Source organism: Pinus tabuliformis, chromosome 4_2, assembly GCF_031772625.1.
Source record: "Pinus tabuliformis cultivar Carrire ecotype Pingquan chromosome 4_2, CPIR1, whole genome shotgun sequence".
In the NCBI taxonomy this organism is placed as follows: Eukaryota; Viridiplantae; Streptophyta; class Pinopsida; order Pinales; family Pinaceae; genus Pinus; species Pinus tabuliformis.
Window position 1 is genome coordinate 161,113,382 of NC_142304.1, and position 18,418 is coordinate 161,131,799.

Genomic DNA, 18,418 nt, shown 5'->3' on the forward strand with positions numbered 1-18,418 from the left:
CTTGGTTGGGAGATTGATGTATGTATGAGTCATTGGTGATAGGAAGGTCAAAATCACTCAGATGAGTGGTAGAGTCATGTTATTCTTTTGAAAAATATTTTTGCAGACTCTGCATGTGCTCAGGAGGAGCAAGGATGATTGGTACATCTTAGTATGTACAAAGGGGGAGTTCAATCAGAGAATTCAACATGTGCTCAGGGGGAGCATGGACAGTTTAGTGCATCTCAACATGTACAAAGGGGGAGCTCAATGAGAGAGTTCAGCATGTACTCAGGGGGAGTATGGACAGCATAATGTATATCAAAGGGAGAGAATATCCTAGTCCGTCCTTTGCCCTTGACGTCAAAGGGGGAGAGTGACTTGGTGTAGTTTTTGCCATCAAGACCAAAGGGGGAGATTGTTGGCATTATGATACAAGTGTTTTCCTTGATGGAAACTCACTCAGATGATAGATCATAGTGAAGCAGGTCAATAGCAAAGATTTAATGATCAGAGAGAGGTATACGTAGGTTCACCTTGACAAAGGAGCATATACACATGGGTTAACAGGCCAAAAGGAGCATATAATGTACACACATAGTTTCATAGAAGGAAAAGTGCTTACATGTTGGAAAACTAAGTTTTGGTCTGAGGTATTTGGTCCATGGTATTGGTCAAAGGTATCTGGTCTGAGGTATTGACCCCAAGTATTTGGTCCAAGGTTTTAGTCCTAAGTGGTTTTGGACCATGGTATTGAGAAAGGCCTAACACTATAAAAGGAGGAGAAGATCATTAGGCCAAGTGTGCAAGTATTGAATATCTGATGAAGTGGGAGATCCAATATGTAGGTTATGGGTTTGTAATGCTTTGCTTGATTTGAACCAAGGATGCACCTATGTGGATGATGATGAATGATGGATCGAGACCTTAAGGGTTGTAATGTATTATAATTATGTGGTTTGATCATTGATAGACTAATCTGAACTACTGACACATGTTTGTTCTATAAAAGTTATGATCTAGGTATGATTAATGTCTGGAATAGTTGCAAATTTATGAGTTAATATTTGCAGATCTGTACGTGGGTTCGCTTTGGTAAAAGCACATATACACGCTGGTTCAGTTCATCAAAGTAACGTATACATTATGAAATATAATATCTGAATTTGAAGATGGTTTTGGTGGTTGTTGTAGAGTTCTGGGTTCTACTCTGTGTTCTGGTAACTGTGTTTCGATGACAGGTCTTTAGTGATTCAGTTGTGGGTGATTCAGAGATTGATTGGTTAATGCAATAGTTGTGTTGTAGTGGTGATTGATTATGAGCTTCAATGTTGTTGATGGGTCCAGTATGAAAATTGGATGAAACGTGGCCTTCAGATTATGATGTTGTATTCCAGGAGTATCTAGTCTGAAAATTTATGAAACGTGGTCCCTAGAGGAAGAGTGAAGGTTGGAACCTTTAGTAGGCCGGTGCCTACGTACTGGTAAACATATCGGCAAGTACAAGAGCTAGGGGATTGTAGCTCCCTTCCAGTAGTAGCTGGAAAATGAGAGAGGGTGGTAGCCTTCTGTAGGACGGCGCCTACATACTAGTAAATATATTGGCTAGTACAACAGCCAGGGGGTTGTAGCTCCTTTCCAGTAGTAGTTGGAGAAAGAGAGAAGGTTGTAGCCTTGTGCTGGAGGGTGCCTGTGTACTTGTATGAGTCTGCGCTAGTACAAGATTGTAAATAGGTTTTTCTTATATTAAAGGAAGATGGCAGCAGGTGGGTTTTGTCCCGCATTGGGTTTCCACCTTATATCATGGTGTTCATGTGTTTTTCTTATGTGTGATGATCTATTCTATTTTTACTACACCTGGTTACTATTTATATGGTTAATGAAGTTCTGATGCACTGATTAAAGATCAACATATGATGAATTAACTGAATCATTAGTTTGTTGGATATAGGCTAGTTGCATTAAACACAGTTGTGTGTACACGCGAGTTTGTTGGGTCCCTATAATACTAGTGATTACCCCATTACTATTGTAGTTATACCCCTTATTTATATTTTTGTGCCCCTATTACCCCCATATTGTTATTTCTGTGCCCCATAGAATCCCTCTATTGTTATTTTTGTGGCTTTATATTATTATTGTTAGGTCGGCTGGATTATATTGTGACTCCTTAGACTCCTATATATAGAAAGGAGGTTTTGTCATTTGAATCATCCAAGAATTGTTCATTTATGTAATGTAAAGGAGGTTTCCCCCTCGAAGAGGCTGAATTCTAAGGCGTTGATCTATCTTTTCTATCTTTTCTTGAGCTGGTTTCATAACATTTGGTATCAGAGCTTTGGATTCTAGGGTTTCGCTGCTCCAAACAGGTCATCGTGGAATTTTAGCTATAACTTTTTTTTTGTGACGTTTCAGAAGTCGCAAAAAAAACCCATTTGAGAAGAAATCGCGCTGAACCTTGGGTCCAAATTTCAAAGTTTTCGCGCTATATTTGCGGAGATATGATCTGAGGAAGTTGGTCTTTTTGCAGACTCCTGAATTACATTCAAAATAGGTGACCTGGGGAAAATCGTCATAACTTTCTCTCTGAGGATTGGATTGAAATTTCGTAAGAAGGTACAAAAGAGGACAGACTGTAGTTTTGTATATGTGTGTTTCAGATCCGAAGGTTGAAACAGTGACTTGTGGCACGTCGTACAAGTTCTCTCTACTGAACTAGTCTAAAAGCAAGTCACTGTGGGAGATTTCGCATAACTCTTCCTTGGAGAATCCAATTTGGGTCAGACTTGTAGCATTGGAAAGAGGACGTAGAAGGCTACTATAGGTTGCAATTTCAGAACTAGATGATTCGAAATTACAGAGATACATCAGATTCAATATCATGCTTCTACAAAGTGAAAAAAGGTGTGTAGTTTTTTTTAAATTTTTGCGTAAGCTTGGTTTGAAGGAATTCAAAGGGCATATTAAAGCATTATTATCGGTAACTGATGCCCTGAGGAAAGAAAATGCAAACACCTAGTAAGGAACCTGAAAGCTCTAGCATGACTCATGAAGAAGAGGAAGAAATGCTACATGATATATCAAAATTACAAGAACAAGTGCAACAAATGTCACGCTCACAAAAGCTAACAGAAGCTAAGATAAATGGCGTGGAATCTAAGATAAAGGGCATGGAAGCTAAGATGGATGATTCAAACACAAATTTGAAGAGATACATGGTAGATTTGAAGACAGATTTGAAGACAGACATGGACGAATTGAAGATAAATATGAATAAGTTGCTACAAGAAATGGGCACTAAGGATGAAAGGGTACTAAAGGAAACTCATGATGAGAATAAAAGAAATGTTAATCATGATTCCATAGATGCTAATGTTGGATCGAAGACTCACCATATTCCAAAAATCGATATGAGGAAGTTTGATGGCAAGGATCCCGCCACATGGATATTACAGATGGAGCAATTCTTCGATCTCAATAATGTGCAAAACACACAAAAGGTACGTATGGCAACTGTATATTTGGAACCAAATCAGTTTGTATGGTATCAATGGCTTTGCTCTCGTAAACAATTTATCACTTGGGCAATTTTTACGGAAGAATTGATAGCACATTATGAGGATACAAAAAGCAACACTTTTTTTAGCCAATTGATAAGTCTCAAACAAAAGGGTTCAATAATGGAGCACATTGAGGAGTTCCAAAAATTATACATAAGGGTAAAAGATATTCCAGAGGAGCATAGGGTTGATGTGTTCATAGGGTCTTTAAAGGATAATATCCAACATGATGTTCGCCTTTGGGAACCTGATTCATTAGAGAAGGCATTCAGGTTAGCAAGAAAAATGGAAAGCAAAATTATGGCAACCAGGAAGCATACCACTCACAACTATAAAGATGGAAGTGTTGTTGCCCCTAGTCTTCCACAACCTATAAGGTTGACACCACAACAATTGGAAGAAAAAAGAGCAAAAGGGCTTTGTTACAGTTGTGATAGCAAATACACTAAAGGTCATAAGTGTGCTGAGAAGAAATTATTCTACATAGATTGTGAAGAGGAAGAAGAAAAGGAGCAAGAAAGGTCAAAAGAAGAGGATATACTCCAGGAACAAAGCCTAGATGAAGAACAAATAAATCCGACCATATCTTGTAATGCATTGGCGGGAATTACCACTCCTCAAACCATCAAGATAGAAGGACAAATCAAGAAGAAAAAGGTAATAGTGTTGATTGATTCAGGAAGCACCCACAATTTTATTCATTGTAGGGTAGCAAAAGAATTGAATTGCTTCCTATATCCAGCACCAGAGTGTCAAGTGATGATTGCAAATGGAGGAACAATAAATTGCTCTGGAAAGTGCCATAATATCAAGCTATCCATGGGAGAATATGTATTGACTAGCCCAATGCTTTCCATTCCAATGGGAGGTGTTGATGTTGTACTAGGAGTCCAATGGCTACAATCCTTGGGTACAATAGCTTTTAATTTTCAAGAACTTTTCATCAAATTTTCTACGGAAGGAAAGGAAGTTGAATTAAGGGGTATTGCAGGGAAACCAAGAAAGATAATCAGCTCTAATGGTATGACAAAGCTTCTAAAAAAGGAGCAAAGAGGTGTAATTGCACAATTATGTTCGCTAGATGTTTCCACATCGAAATCATCTATTTCTCCAGATCTCCAAAAAGTCCTGGACAATCATTCCAAGGTATTTGAGACTCCCAAAGGTCTCCCACCTATGCGTGATCATGATCATGCTATTCATCTGATTCCAGGAAGTGTTCCTCCAAACATCAGGCCGTACAGATATCCCTATGTCCAAAAAAGTGAAATTGAACGTATGGTTGCAGAAATGCTAGAGGCTGGTATAATTCAACCGAGTCAAAGTTCTTTCTCTGCTCCAGTAGTATTGGTGCACAAGAAGGATGGATCATGGCGCATGTGTCTGGATTATAGGGAGCTCAACAAGCTCACTATTAAAGATAAGTTCCCCATTCCTGTCATTGATGAATTACTGGATGAATTGCATGGATCAATTTACTTCACCAAGTTGGATCTTCGTTCGGGATATCATCAAATCAGAATGAAGATTGAAGACATTCCAAAAATAGCATTTAGAACTCATGAGGGTCATTATGAATTTTTGGTCATGCCTTTTGGCCTTACCAATGCACCTTCAACATTTCAAGGTTTGATGAATTCAATTTTCAAACCATTCCTTAGAAAATTTGTGTTAGTATTTTTTGATGATATACTAATCTACAGCAAGTCTTGGAAGGATCATGTTGAACATGTTGACAGGGTGCTACAACTATTGGAGGAGAAACAATTATATGCAAAAAGATCCAAATGTTTCTTTGGAGTCCAGGAGGTGGAATATTTGGGTCATATTGTATCTCATGAAGGAGTTAAGGTAGACCCTAGCAAAATTAAAGCCATTAAGGAATGGAAAATCCCCACATCCATAAAGCATCTGCAGGATTTCTTGGGTTGACAGGGTATTATCGCAAGTTTGTTAAGAATTATGGGAGAATAGCAGCACCTCTAACAACATTATTGAAGAAAGATGCATTTTCATGGACTCCGGAAGCAACAAAGGCCTTTGAACATCTTAAAGAGGCAATGTGCCAAGCACCGGTCTTAGCTACACCGGACTTCACAAAAACCTTTATTGTGGAATGTGATGCTTCAGGAAATGGAATTGGTGCTGTTCTAATGCAAGATGAAAGACCCATTGCTTTTGAAAGTCGTCCAATCAAGGGAAAGTTTTTAAGCAAAGCTATTTATGAGAAGGAAATGTTGGCAATACTCCATGCACTTAAGAAATGGCGACCCTACCTAATGGGAAGACACTTCAAGGTAAAAACGGATCATGATAGCCTTAAATACTTTTTAGAACAAAGATTATCCTCTGAAGAGCAACAAAAGTGGGTCACAAAGATGTTGGGTTATGACTTTGAAATCATCTACAAAAAAGGGAAGCAAAATGTGGTGGCAGATGCACTCTCAAGAAAGGATGAGGATGTGGAAGCATTGTTGTGTGCCATTTCTATTATCCAACCAGATTGGATAAATGAAGCAAGGGAGGAATGGAAGAATGACGAAGAAGTGTGGGCACTTATTCGAAAGCTACAACAAGATTCCAGTACGTCTGATACATTTAGCTGGCAAAATGATTTGTTATGGTACAAAGATCGCTTATACCTCTGTAAGAATTCCCAGCTAAAACAAAAGATTCTTATGGAATTGCACACTTCTCCCTTAGGAGGGCACTCAGGATTTTTAAAAACTTACCACAGGGTTAAGAAGGAATTTTTTTGGGATGGCCTTAAATCAGATATTCAAAAGTTTGTGGCGGAATGTTTGGTTTGCCAACAAAATAAAGTTGAAACAATTAAGACACCGGGTCTATTACAACCTTTATCCATTCCAAGCCAACGTTGGGAGGAGGTTTCAATGGATTTTATCACAGGTTTACCCAAGTCTGAGGGAAAGAGTGTCATCATGGTGGTAGTTGACAGACTTACCAAGTATGCACACTTTTGTGCATTATCACATCCATTTAAAGCCAGTACAGTTTCTACTGCATTTATGGAAACAATTCAAAAGCTACATGGAAACCCAAAGATTATTGTAAGTGACAGAGATCCCATTTTCACTGGAAATTTTTGGACAGAATTATTTTCTTGTCTTGGTACTCAGTTAGCTCATAGCTCATCTTATCATCCTCAATCTGATGGGCAAACTGAGATAGTAAACAAATGTTTGGAAGGATATCTTCGTTGCTTTGTATCTGATAAACAGACACAATGGGTCAAATGGTTGCCTCTGGCTGAATGGTGGTATAACACTTCCTTCCATACAAGCAACAAAAATGACCCCATTTATGGCACTTTATGGGTATCAACCACCATCCATCACATCATATTTAAGAGAAAATTCTAAGGTTCAGGCAGTGGAACATCACATCGAACATCAACAACAAGTCCTCCAACTCTTAAAGGATAACCTCGTGTTGGCACAAAATAGAATGAAACAACAGGCAGATCAACATCGCAGTGAAAGAAGTTTTGATGTAGGTGATTGGGTATTCCTACGGCTACAACCATATAAGCAAATGTCCCTAAAGCAAGCTAAGAAGGATAATAAATTATCACCAAAGTATTATGGTCCGTACAAGGTGTTGCAAAAGATTGGTACTATGGCATACAAATTGGAGCTTCCTGCAGCTTCTCGATTGCACCCAGTTTTCCATGTTTCATGTTTAAAGAAGGTTATAGGTGACAAGCTCCCAGTTCAAACAATATTGCCAAAACTGGACGAGGAAGGAAAAATTATATTGGAACCGGAAGCAGTCACAGAAACAAGAACTCGACAGCTACGAAATCGATCAATTTCAGAGTATCTTATCAAGTGGAAGAACTTATCTGCTGAAGATTCCACATGGGAGGATGAGAATTTTATGCAGAAGTATCCAGAACTACTCAAGCGTTGAGGACAACACTTTTTTGAAGGAGAGGGGCATGTTGGGTCCCTATAATACTAGTGATTACCCCATTACTATTATAGTTATACCCCTTATTTATATTGTTGTGCCCCTATTACCCCCATATTGTTATTTCTGTGCCCCATAGAATCCCTCTATTGTTATTTTTGTGGCTTTATATTATTATTGTTAGGTCGGCTGGATTATATTGTGACTCCTTAGACTCCTATATATAGAAAGGAGGTTTTGTCATTTGAATCATCCAAGAATTGTTCATTTATGTAATGTAAAGGAGGTTGCCCCCTCGAAGAGGCTGAATTCTAAGGCGTTGATCTATCTTTTCTATCTTTTCTTGAGCTGGTTTCATAACAGAGTTCCCTTAATTGAAGTAGTGTATATGAATCTGATTATGGAAATGAAAAATTTATCGATTTGCTAATACTGATTCACCCCCCTTAGTATTATTTCCAACAGATTCCAATAGGAAAGAGAGAGGAAAAGTGTATAAGTCCACTAGCTAGTGAAAGATTCCAATGCTAATGGTAAAATACCTTAATAATTAAATATAAGTTTAGTATATGTGTTGCATTTCTGGTGTCTATGTGTTGCATTTTTGGTACCTTTATGTGGTGCATTTCACATGGTATTCAAACATTTATGATCATTCGATGTCCAAGACTTATATCCATTTCACTTGAATGAATTAACTTATCTATGTGAAGTCATTTTTGTCTTTGTTTGATCCCTGTTGACTCAATCATAAAATATAAGCTCCTTGGGACCTCTTGATCAACTCAGATCATTATTAAAGTGTTTATTCTCTAATTTTCATTGTTGGTGTAGTGTTTATCTGTCATTAGTTATAGTTCAAATTTACATTATGGTTCCCACTTATTTGTTTTTTTATGTATCTTAATGTCTTGCTTTCAACTATTTCCTATATAGTAGATACATGCTTGTGAGAAACAACAACTCTTATAATTTTGCCTAACTCATTGAGTTTAGGGCTTGATCCATGTCACACAAAATTCTTCTTTTGTTAATAGATCTGGTACCTTTGGACACTGTAGATATGATATACCTATAGCCTTCCATTGGAATTTCAATCCTCAAGATAGGGCTTTCAGTAATTAGAAAAGTAACTTCAATAATTTCCCAAAGACTGTGGATTTTATTCTTCTTTGATGTACCACAACTTGTAGGAGCTTGGGGTTGTTATTAGCCTTAGTGATGACTTATATATATATATATATATATATATATATATATATATATATCATAATTTCATGAAAATGATTGTGACCCTCTTACGGTTATTGTAGGTTTGGATTAGACCTTCCAAGTAGGCTTAAAATGCATCTATACAATTCAGTGTTATTTCCTTTTCAAGTGAATTTCTTGTTGGATGTTAGGACTTAATTCTTTTCCACAAAATATATCTTAAACTTGTGATATGGTTACCCTTTTAAGATTTCACAAAACCTTACTATTTTCAGATGATTTCAAGACACTTAGACAATGCACAGAATTTCAGTCTCTTTTTCAAGATACTTAGCCTTGAATGGGCTTGTCACTTAGTTTCTTAGACACTTGAAAAGGTGACACGAATACTCCTTCAAAATTTTCAGATTTATAGCCTAGGTTTGCCACCTGATTTCAGAGGTAAAGTGGCCCATAAATATTCTTCAAGCTTGGATCTCAAGGCTGATGTATATATATTTCCTTTTGGATAGGCTTGAAACCCTTAGTCTTCTAAAAAATAGTGATCCTTTTTCTGCCTATTCCACTGACCTTAGCTCTGATACCATGTTGAGAAATCCTTAGGGAAGCATTAGGTTATTTGTTAACTTGATTTCTCTTTACATGACAATTCTTATTCCTTGTCAGATAGTTCAAAATATAAACCACTATCTTCATCAAATTTGGAATCGAAGGTGAGGAACTTGTTTTAAAAATAAAACAATATTTCTTTCCTTGAATCTATCATGGTGATAAATGAAACTAAAGGAAGAGTTTCTCATTCCGGGAAAACCCTCAAATTTTATCATCTTACCCAATTCTTCTTGGCCATCGAAGAAACTTCCCTTGCTATACGTCTACATTTTCCTTTCATGGTATTGTAAGGTAATGTGAAGGCCTCTTCCTTTCTTTCACACTACATTTCATGGTTTTCCATAAATCTATCATGGTGATTTCTTGTGTAGGAAATGATCAAGCCAAGGTTATTTTTTAATTCTACAATTTATTATTTATCATTTCTTTGTCATCTTCAAACAAAGAGTTGGAAATAGTAGCAGTAGCATCATCTTCTTCAAAAGTGAATCTAGGATATTTTCCCTTCAAATATAGGCTAGAAACTACTTCAATATTGGTTTCATCCTCTTTAAGAGTTGGTCCTAGACCCTATTCAATTAGCCTTTTTTAATCCAAAAAATTCCTGACCTATAGAATAATGGGAAGGAATTGTTTGAGAACACGATCTCAACATGTGCAGAATACTTGAATAAAATTTGCAAAATATTAAAACATTTCCTTTCCAAGGCTATTGAACAAATTATTTTCATTTCCCTTTATACTTATTGCAAAAAAAAATCATTCAAGTATCTTCAGCAAAGAGTCTGTCATTGTTGCTAAAGTCCGTAAATGCAAAGAGACACTGTGACTCGATCACTTTATGCATGGACTCTTGGAAATTTCCTCTACATCTTCCTGGGATTTTCATGAGGAAATCCTTAGGTCTTTGAGAAATCAAACAGAGCATACCATTTTCGTATCCGTGGGAGAATTCCATGTTAGAAGAAAATAATGAATGATCAATCATTACCCAATCAGGATCAATAATAAATTCAAGGTGTACAATAAGGGGCTTTAATGGAAGACAATCCTTCATCCTCTAGAACCAACTATGAATTGATAAAATCACTTAATACTTTAGCCAAGGAAGCATAAGGAAAATCAAAGCATGGTATCAATTACACACCAAGTCAACAAAGGAAGATAAGGAGAAACCCTAAGCTTCTCCATTCCATGTGAAATTGTATATCCCGCAATGGATCAATTTGAAAGGCTTGTAAAGAACTTTAGAATTCCACCATTAATATTTATGCACCAAAATAAAACCAGGTAATATGAGCTTCAAAAATTGATACATTCACCACAAAGAAAGAAGCCTTAACATTGTATATGCTCCAAGAAAGATATATTGATTGGGATCCAAAAAGAGAGAACATTGAAGTACCTACCCTATGTTCAAATGAAAAGGTGCATCTCATCATATAAATGAATCAACTCTTCCTTTCATAATAAAACTCAATTTTTCATGTGATTTGTTAGATCCAGCATAGGAAAGATAACTAAATAATTGTAAAAAAGGAGCAAAAAAAGTGGTCAAGCCACATTTGCAATGAATAGGATGAAGTAAATGAGAAGTCATCTCCTCCAAATAAGGGTTAATGATGCTCATATAGGCTCCCAATTCTCTCCAACATGTGTATATTCTCCATGAATTTCTCTAAGTTTCAAACTGATACTCCCAAGATACCTCCAAAGTGGTTAGATGTGCTTCCAAGGTCAAAAAATTACTCTGTAAAAATAAAGACCTACGAAAAAGTACGGAAGGAAGGTGGCAGAAGCTGGCATGGAAGCGGAGGATGACATGAGGTGGGTGAGTTGGCTCGCTTGGTACACACTCACCTCTCATCACGAATGGTTTCAACAAAAACCCTTTTCCACCCTAGGGGGCTTCTGCGTTGGTATGCAATTTTCCCTTAAGTGGTAGCGGGGAAGATCTAAGTCGTAGATTTCCAAAACAATTATTTCAGAAGACCAGATCCTAGGGGATTCCCCCCACATAAACTTCGATTTATTTGTACCGTGGAGTTTGGATAGGACACAACTCAATCCAAAATCACGATGATTCACTTGAAACATACACACTTTTTAATCCTCCCCCAGTGTGGGGTGGCCCACCCTTCAATTTATTCGTATAACAATGCTCCACTTTATAGGCCTTGAATGTTAGGCTACTTCGAATATATAGTATAAAAAATTTGTGAAGGATTTTAATCATACTTTGGTTATATGATCCATTATACAACTCTTATATATATATATATATATATATATATATATATTTGAAAGACAAAATAAAAAGTGGCTATAACACATCCCATGAATGGATCGACACTATTAGATCACAATTGCACTTTGTTATCACATGGAAATATTTCATTAAAATCATCTCTCGTCGGGTCCTAAAATTTGAAGTTTATCAAATTTAATTCATGTTACCTTTTGATTTGGCAATGCTCATTGTAGCGATATAAGTATAGTGAACTACTAAATCAAAATGAATCCAATGACCAATACAACAAAGACATAGATGAACAACTCCCCAACCAATCAGTCCTCAGATCAAGTTTTTTTTTTTTTAATGCTATGGCATGCATTAGATATTCGACGTTAAGTTAAAATGTTGACTATCTGATGCCATTATAATGGAACAGACCATTGGATATCCGACTTTGTACCGAAAAACAAATGAGTTGGTTCCATAACACTCTCATCGCATTAAACTATTACAATGTCTCTTATCTAATGCCACATTGTCATACATCTAAATCCATTCCCACAGAAAAAAACCATCAGATGTATTCGGAATGGAATAATATAGCATCAAATATCTAATTTCCAAGCATCATATGTTTGGTATTTATGGTAGTGGATATCTGATGTTTAGTTATTGCTTAAAATTATTGTAACGTCAATTATCTGATGTTACACTATCGGATATTTGACTCCATACCGATGGAACAAATCATTGAATCTCGTTTGACTGGAATAATATGGGAACATATATCTGATGTTCAAGTGTCAGTTGTTTTGGCCTCTAATATGGGGTCAGATATCTCACATTTAACCCATCGTAAATCTGACATATGTTGGTGTCGCAAATCTGACCACAAAGCATTAGACGATCAAAGACATTTTTGGCCAACTTTTTCATCAGATATTTGACGTTTCGTCCCATCGAATATTTGGCGCTAAAAAAGTGTCGACTATTTTACACAATCCTATCGATGAAAATTATATCTCTAATGGGTCGGATATACGATGAATATGAGTCGAATAATCGATGAATATACATCGTATTTTCATCCCATTTGTACTAGTGCTCATATTGGGTCTTTCACGAGGATTTTGTGTATGTTCATGCATCAAGGTGGATTCCTCAATCCTTGACACCACTAGTCTCAGTATAGTGCATGACATGTGAGAGGATAGTGACATTCTTCATCGCACCTAGTTCTTCCCCTCGTAGTCACTGGATGCTTGAAGGGAAAGTGGCATGGCACCTTGGAACTTTCAAGTGAAGTTCTTTAAGGGAATGCCTAACTTCGCACCCTTGGTATCAAGAAGAAACTGATTGGTGTGGAACCCTTGGAACTTGAAAGGGAAGTTCTTGAAGGGAAAGCCTAACTTGGCACCCTTATCAATAAGAAACTAGTGAAATACAACTAAGATAAGGTAATCATACTAATTCACAGAATGAAGTGAGTGATATTTTAGAACCAAGTTAACTAAATCAAGAGTAAACGTTCGGCTAGAGGGAGAATAGGAAGAAATAAAATATTGGACCAATTAAGAACTCTACCCTTCCCACATTTGGAAAATCTTAGGTAGATAATGTACATCTAAAGTAACTCCAAAGTATGTAAGGTTTTAATAAGCAAAGGGTGGAAAGGGACATAGAGTTGATTAGAAACATTAAGCCTATAATAGTTTAACCTCATTAAGAAAATAGGGTGATGAATGTAATTAAAAAATAATAAATTAAACTAGAGAAATTAGTTTCATGCGAGAACCTCTATGTGGCAAGCTCCAAAGCAAGGATCTCCATCTAAGAGTCAAATTGAGTTAAACTAGAATGTATTTGGGGGACCAAATCTGAGACCTAATAGTTTACTTCACAATTTAAGTAGTAGAAAAGGGGGATCAAGATAGAATTAGGAGAATAAATAAGGATTCATGTTGGGGTGAGGAAAAATATTATTTTGAATAACAATTTAAGTATATAATTTAGGAGAGACTTCATGAGAAGATGACACATGGGTCAGTGAATAATTAAACTTTTAAATAAAAAATAGTTATTTTTGCATGAATTTCCAATTGTCACCTATGAAGCCTCCTATAAAACAAGGAGAAAGTTATGGGAGAAGGGAATTTTTTTCCCTATTGTTGGATGAATTAGATAATGCTATTATATGTGACTACGAATCCTATAGTGGGTTTGGTGAGGTGGAGTTAATAAGAGAGGGATCTCTTGAGCTAGGATTACTCACCTCCATCATCTTGTATTCTTCCTCTAATTATAGCCCCATTGCAATTCGGGAATCCATGGGGAAGAAGAGTACCCAAGGAGTAGGTTGGGATGTCAAAAGGTGAGTCAACAACATTTAGTTGGGATGCATCATCCTTCATGCATGTATGTGAACAAAAACCATGGAGCACAAGCAGCAACAAAGTTGAGTTCAAATCTCCATTCTTTGGCGAATGGTACTTCATGAAGTAATATAGTTATATTACATGATTTTTGTTGTATTTATATTGACTAGATTGTAAAAGTGAATGTTATGATGGTTGAATTTCAAAGTTATGGTCTTTTTACGTGTGTATCTTAAAATATGTGATTTCAATCAGGATTTATTTTAAGTAATATGTTACTTTCATAAATGTTGTGGTTAACGAGTGACTAGTTTAAAAGGTAATTCCTAATTTATTTTTATTTACAATATTGTATCTTAAATTGCATCACTTAGTACTTAGTTAAATATGATCCAGGTTCCTATATCTAGAACGTGTTGCCGTTATCTTAAGTTTTGATTGTACAAAAAAAAAATGGCATCATAGGGAAGGCCCTACAAAAAATATCATCTTGATAGAGAAAATAAAGGAGAGGGATGATAAATAATATCTTCATCTACACTAATCCACATATCTTCCCCTAACTTCACTTTCCTACCATTTTCAATATGGCATACAATCCAATTGTCTATCATAGGAAAAGCATAGATAAGGGGTTTCCAAACAATGGACTCTTTAAATGAGTATTTGGGCTACCTTAATAGATGCTTGTTAGTCTAATTTTGTAAACATTTAAATTTCAAAATGTGATTCCATAAAGAGGTGTTGTGCTTAAAGTTTCATAAGCTTCAGGTAGTTAGACACTTGCTAAAATTATTTTTTTTATCCCCCACCCACCTCAATTATTTGGGGGAATTTCCCCAATAAATTCACTAAAGGAATACCATTAGCTCGATGAAAGCTAGCCAACAATAAATGAAAAATAATTTTCATGATTTAAAATAAGATACATTTTTTCACTAAAGAAAATGACATACAATACACGAGGATTCTTCCATGAATGGGCTTGAAATGAATTACATCCCTCCTCTTAATAGGATTTAATTGACCCATAGTGAAAATCAAGCTTCAATTTTGTTATAAAGCCACAATCACTCAACAAATTTATGATGATATAACTTTAAGAAAAATACCAAATGCTTAAAACCTTCATCAAAATCCTTAAGTAAAAATAGGCTCAACTTGACAAAGGAGAAAATTAGGTAGAGAATGGGAGATGAGGTAGGATTTATTAATATTCACCTCCATAATTGCTTCTTTGAAAAAATAAATCTAGAGCAATTTTCATAGAGGATATGTCTCGTTATCACTCAGAAATATCCTCTTTGTTGTGAAAAATGAATTCCAAAGGTAACCTTTTCAAACCAATATTGTAGATTGAAGGCTAGCCCCTTCAATCCAAAGAGGGATCTCTCTAAAATCCTAATCACTAAATTTAACAATTGACTATACATTCACACAATTGCTAGAACTTTAGTTGAGTTGTGTTGAGGTAGGGTTTGCTTGGGAATGAGGGAGAGAGTACATTCGGAAATGGGGTCAACAAGATAGGGTTTATGGCAACTTACCAAGATATTAGATGTCTGATCAGGATTGAAAAATGAAAGGTATATGGCACATCCAATACATTTCAAATTATCATTGTAGCTAAAAGAGGAAAATAGAAAAAGGAGTCCACTACAGTAGGGCATATGAAATGAATCCTAAAGTAGATTTAGAATATAGGAGTGAAAATATTTGAATCTATGAGACAGAGAATCAAAAATAAGGATGAATTCTATAACATTTATTATCACTCAAATATCATAAGGCAATACATTCAAATGATATTAAAAAGGGAAAAACACTGAAACATGTAGAGAATACAGACTTAGAGATACCATCACATGAATCTTTGTGTCAATGATAAAATCTTCTGATCTTGGAAAATTGTAAATTAATAAAGCTTTCAAAAGACACAGACAATAATTATCTTTTCATCAAAATCCCACCTTTTTTCCCCTTTTCTGATGCATTACATAGGAAAATTACATAAAGTTTCAGATCCACAATTTGTGGAAAGTATTAATTAATATAATCCTTAAGATTAAAAAAAATGGATCTGAAACCCTCTTCATTATTGTTTGAAATAATAAAGGAGGAGGTAATATTCTATCCATGTGTCGAATTGATGAGGTGGCCTTCAGCGGTTGAATTGACATTTTTATAGGAAACAAAATTTCAAAAAATATGGGAAAATATGCCTCAAAGATACATCATAATCTCTCAAACTATGAAATATTTTAGAAAACTGAGTGATTTTTTTTATCTGGTCTATTCCCTCAAAAAACCTCTTTTGGTTTTCCAAAATCCATCTCCATCTATTCGGAAATTGATTTTGAAAACAATGACTAAAACAAGAAAAAATAAAATTACAAAAAATGAAAAATATGTCTTAAAGATTCCACTGTAACTTCCAAACCATGATGTTTGGGTAAAATATGAAAGTTTTATTTGAAATCATCCCATTACCAAAAACAACCTATTTTTATTTTTAAAATTCCTTTTCAATTGTTTGGAGATTTTGTTTGAAGGCAGTGACTAAAATAGGGAAAAACAGAGTGTTGCCATGTCTCCTTCTTGTTGACTATTTGACCAAAACCATAGGAGCCTAATGTGTCTGCTTGCAATCCACAAAAACCTTGATGATATATGATTTTATTTTTCATATTCTTGTACCGCTTTGCACTGCCTTTTTCTTATTTCTTTCATAAACCCTAATTTATGTCTCTCTAACAAGGTTTTTTGGGTTTGTTGGAAATAACCTTTTTACAAAAATATGCAATTAAGGTTTAGTTTTAAAACCTTCTATAAGTATTGGAAATCCAAAAAAATGTCACATAAAGGCTTAATAAGGGTAAATCTTCTTGAAAATGGTTTTTCCACTTGAAAAGAAGTTTGGAAACTCATATTTTCAAATTTTGGTAGTGTGCTATGAAATATTTTCGTAGCACTAGATGTAGGCATTCAATAGGATGATTTCATTGAAAAATATTAGGGAAAGCTTATGGTTAGGATAGATAACTTGTTTTAACATATTCCTAGGCTTACATAGAAAACTACACAAAAAAAATCGATAGGCCGTTAAACCCCTTGCACATATGAATGAAAATCATAACCTGTGAACCTTTAGGAAAGGTACAAACTTAGTGCTAATAGCTAGCTCCAATAGGGATATTGTATCCATAGGTGGCAGTAAAGAACACACTAACCATGTGCCTCATCCATTGGGTGGCTCCCAACTCTTTCCCAAAACTTGTAATCTGATTCCTACTCTAAACTGAAACCATTATACACACTGAAAATCACAATTACACACTACAAACTCAAAAGTGAATGTTGAAACTGAAGTTGAAGACTGAAAAAACAAACTAAAACAAATGCTTTTCCGAAGAATCTTATTGAAAACTATTTCCTACTCTATCTTACTATCACCAATGTTTGAATCAAGTAATTACAAATTTCCAATGTAGCCAATCAAGCAGGTAGCTATCTGATTGATTTTTATCCTCATGGGCTTCCAACAAAAAGAAAAAAAATTAAAACAAATAACTGAAACTGAAATCTGAACATGGTATTGGAAAAATTGCGCAATTTGAGTCTACTTTCTAACTCCAAACAAGCTACAAAATTATCCTCAAAAAAATATAAATTGATATAGTTGTTTTTCCAAGTTTCGCCACTTTGGTATGAAACTCGTCCATCTACATTTTCTTTCTCGTACACCTTCATCTTATTGCTATCATAATGTTGCAAGAAAAAAAATTATGGATAGGAGAAGGTTGTTGCTTGCAACACTAATTTTGGATCATTTGTGTCAGAGAGGGATTCTTGAAACACTACAAAGGGAACAACCATGTCTTGTAGAATAGGAGTGACTAAGGATGCTTCTTCACATGCTTCAACAAGAACATCATCTTTACCTTCTAATTCTTTTGGCCTTTTGTTTTCAAGAAATGTGAGATCCTGAATACTTTCTACAATTTCCAAAGAATTTAAAACAATTTTCTCTTCTTATATGACTGAAATAGAAAATATCGATGAATCATCATAATCCCTCTCTTGGTCACTTATCACCTGAAAATCTTTATCATTTTTAAGAGAAGGAACATGCATATCAAACTCTAGATCCTCGTCTATTTTAGACAAAGAGGAATCTATTATTTGTTGTTGGGATGAAAATTCATTAAGGGTTTCTATGATTTCTTCATCCATAAGCTCCTAACCACCATATACATCTTCTAAGTATTGAACAAAGTCTTCACAATTTTCACAACATTTTTGAAATAGTAACAAAGAAGGATGAGACTCCCCATAATACTTAATGAATATTGTGTGGAAAGATTTAAGTGAGTATAAGCTACCTGGTTTTAAACCCTCATGCCATGATCTAGATTTGTCTACTAGGGTAGCCATAAACATATTCATTAAACAATCCTCATGAAACTTAATCCCAAGCTTATATATATTACTATGAAACTTAATCCCAAGCT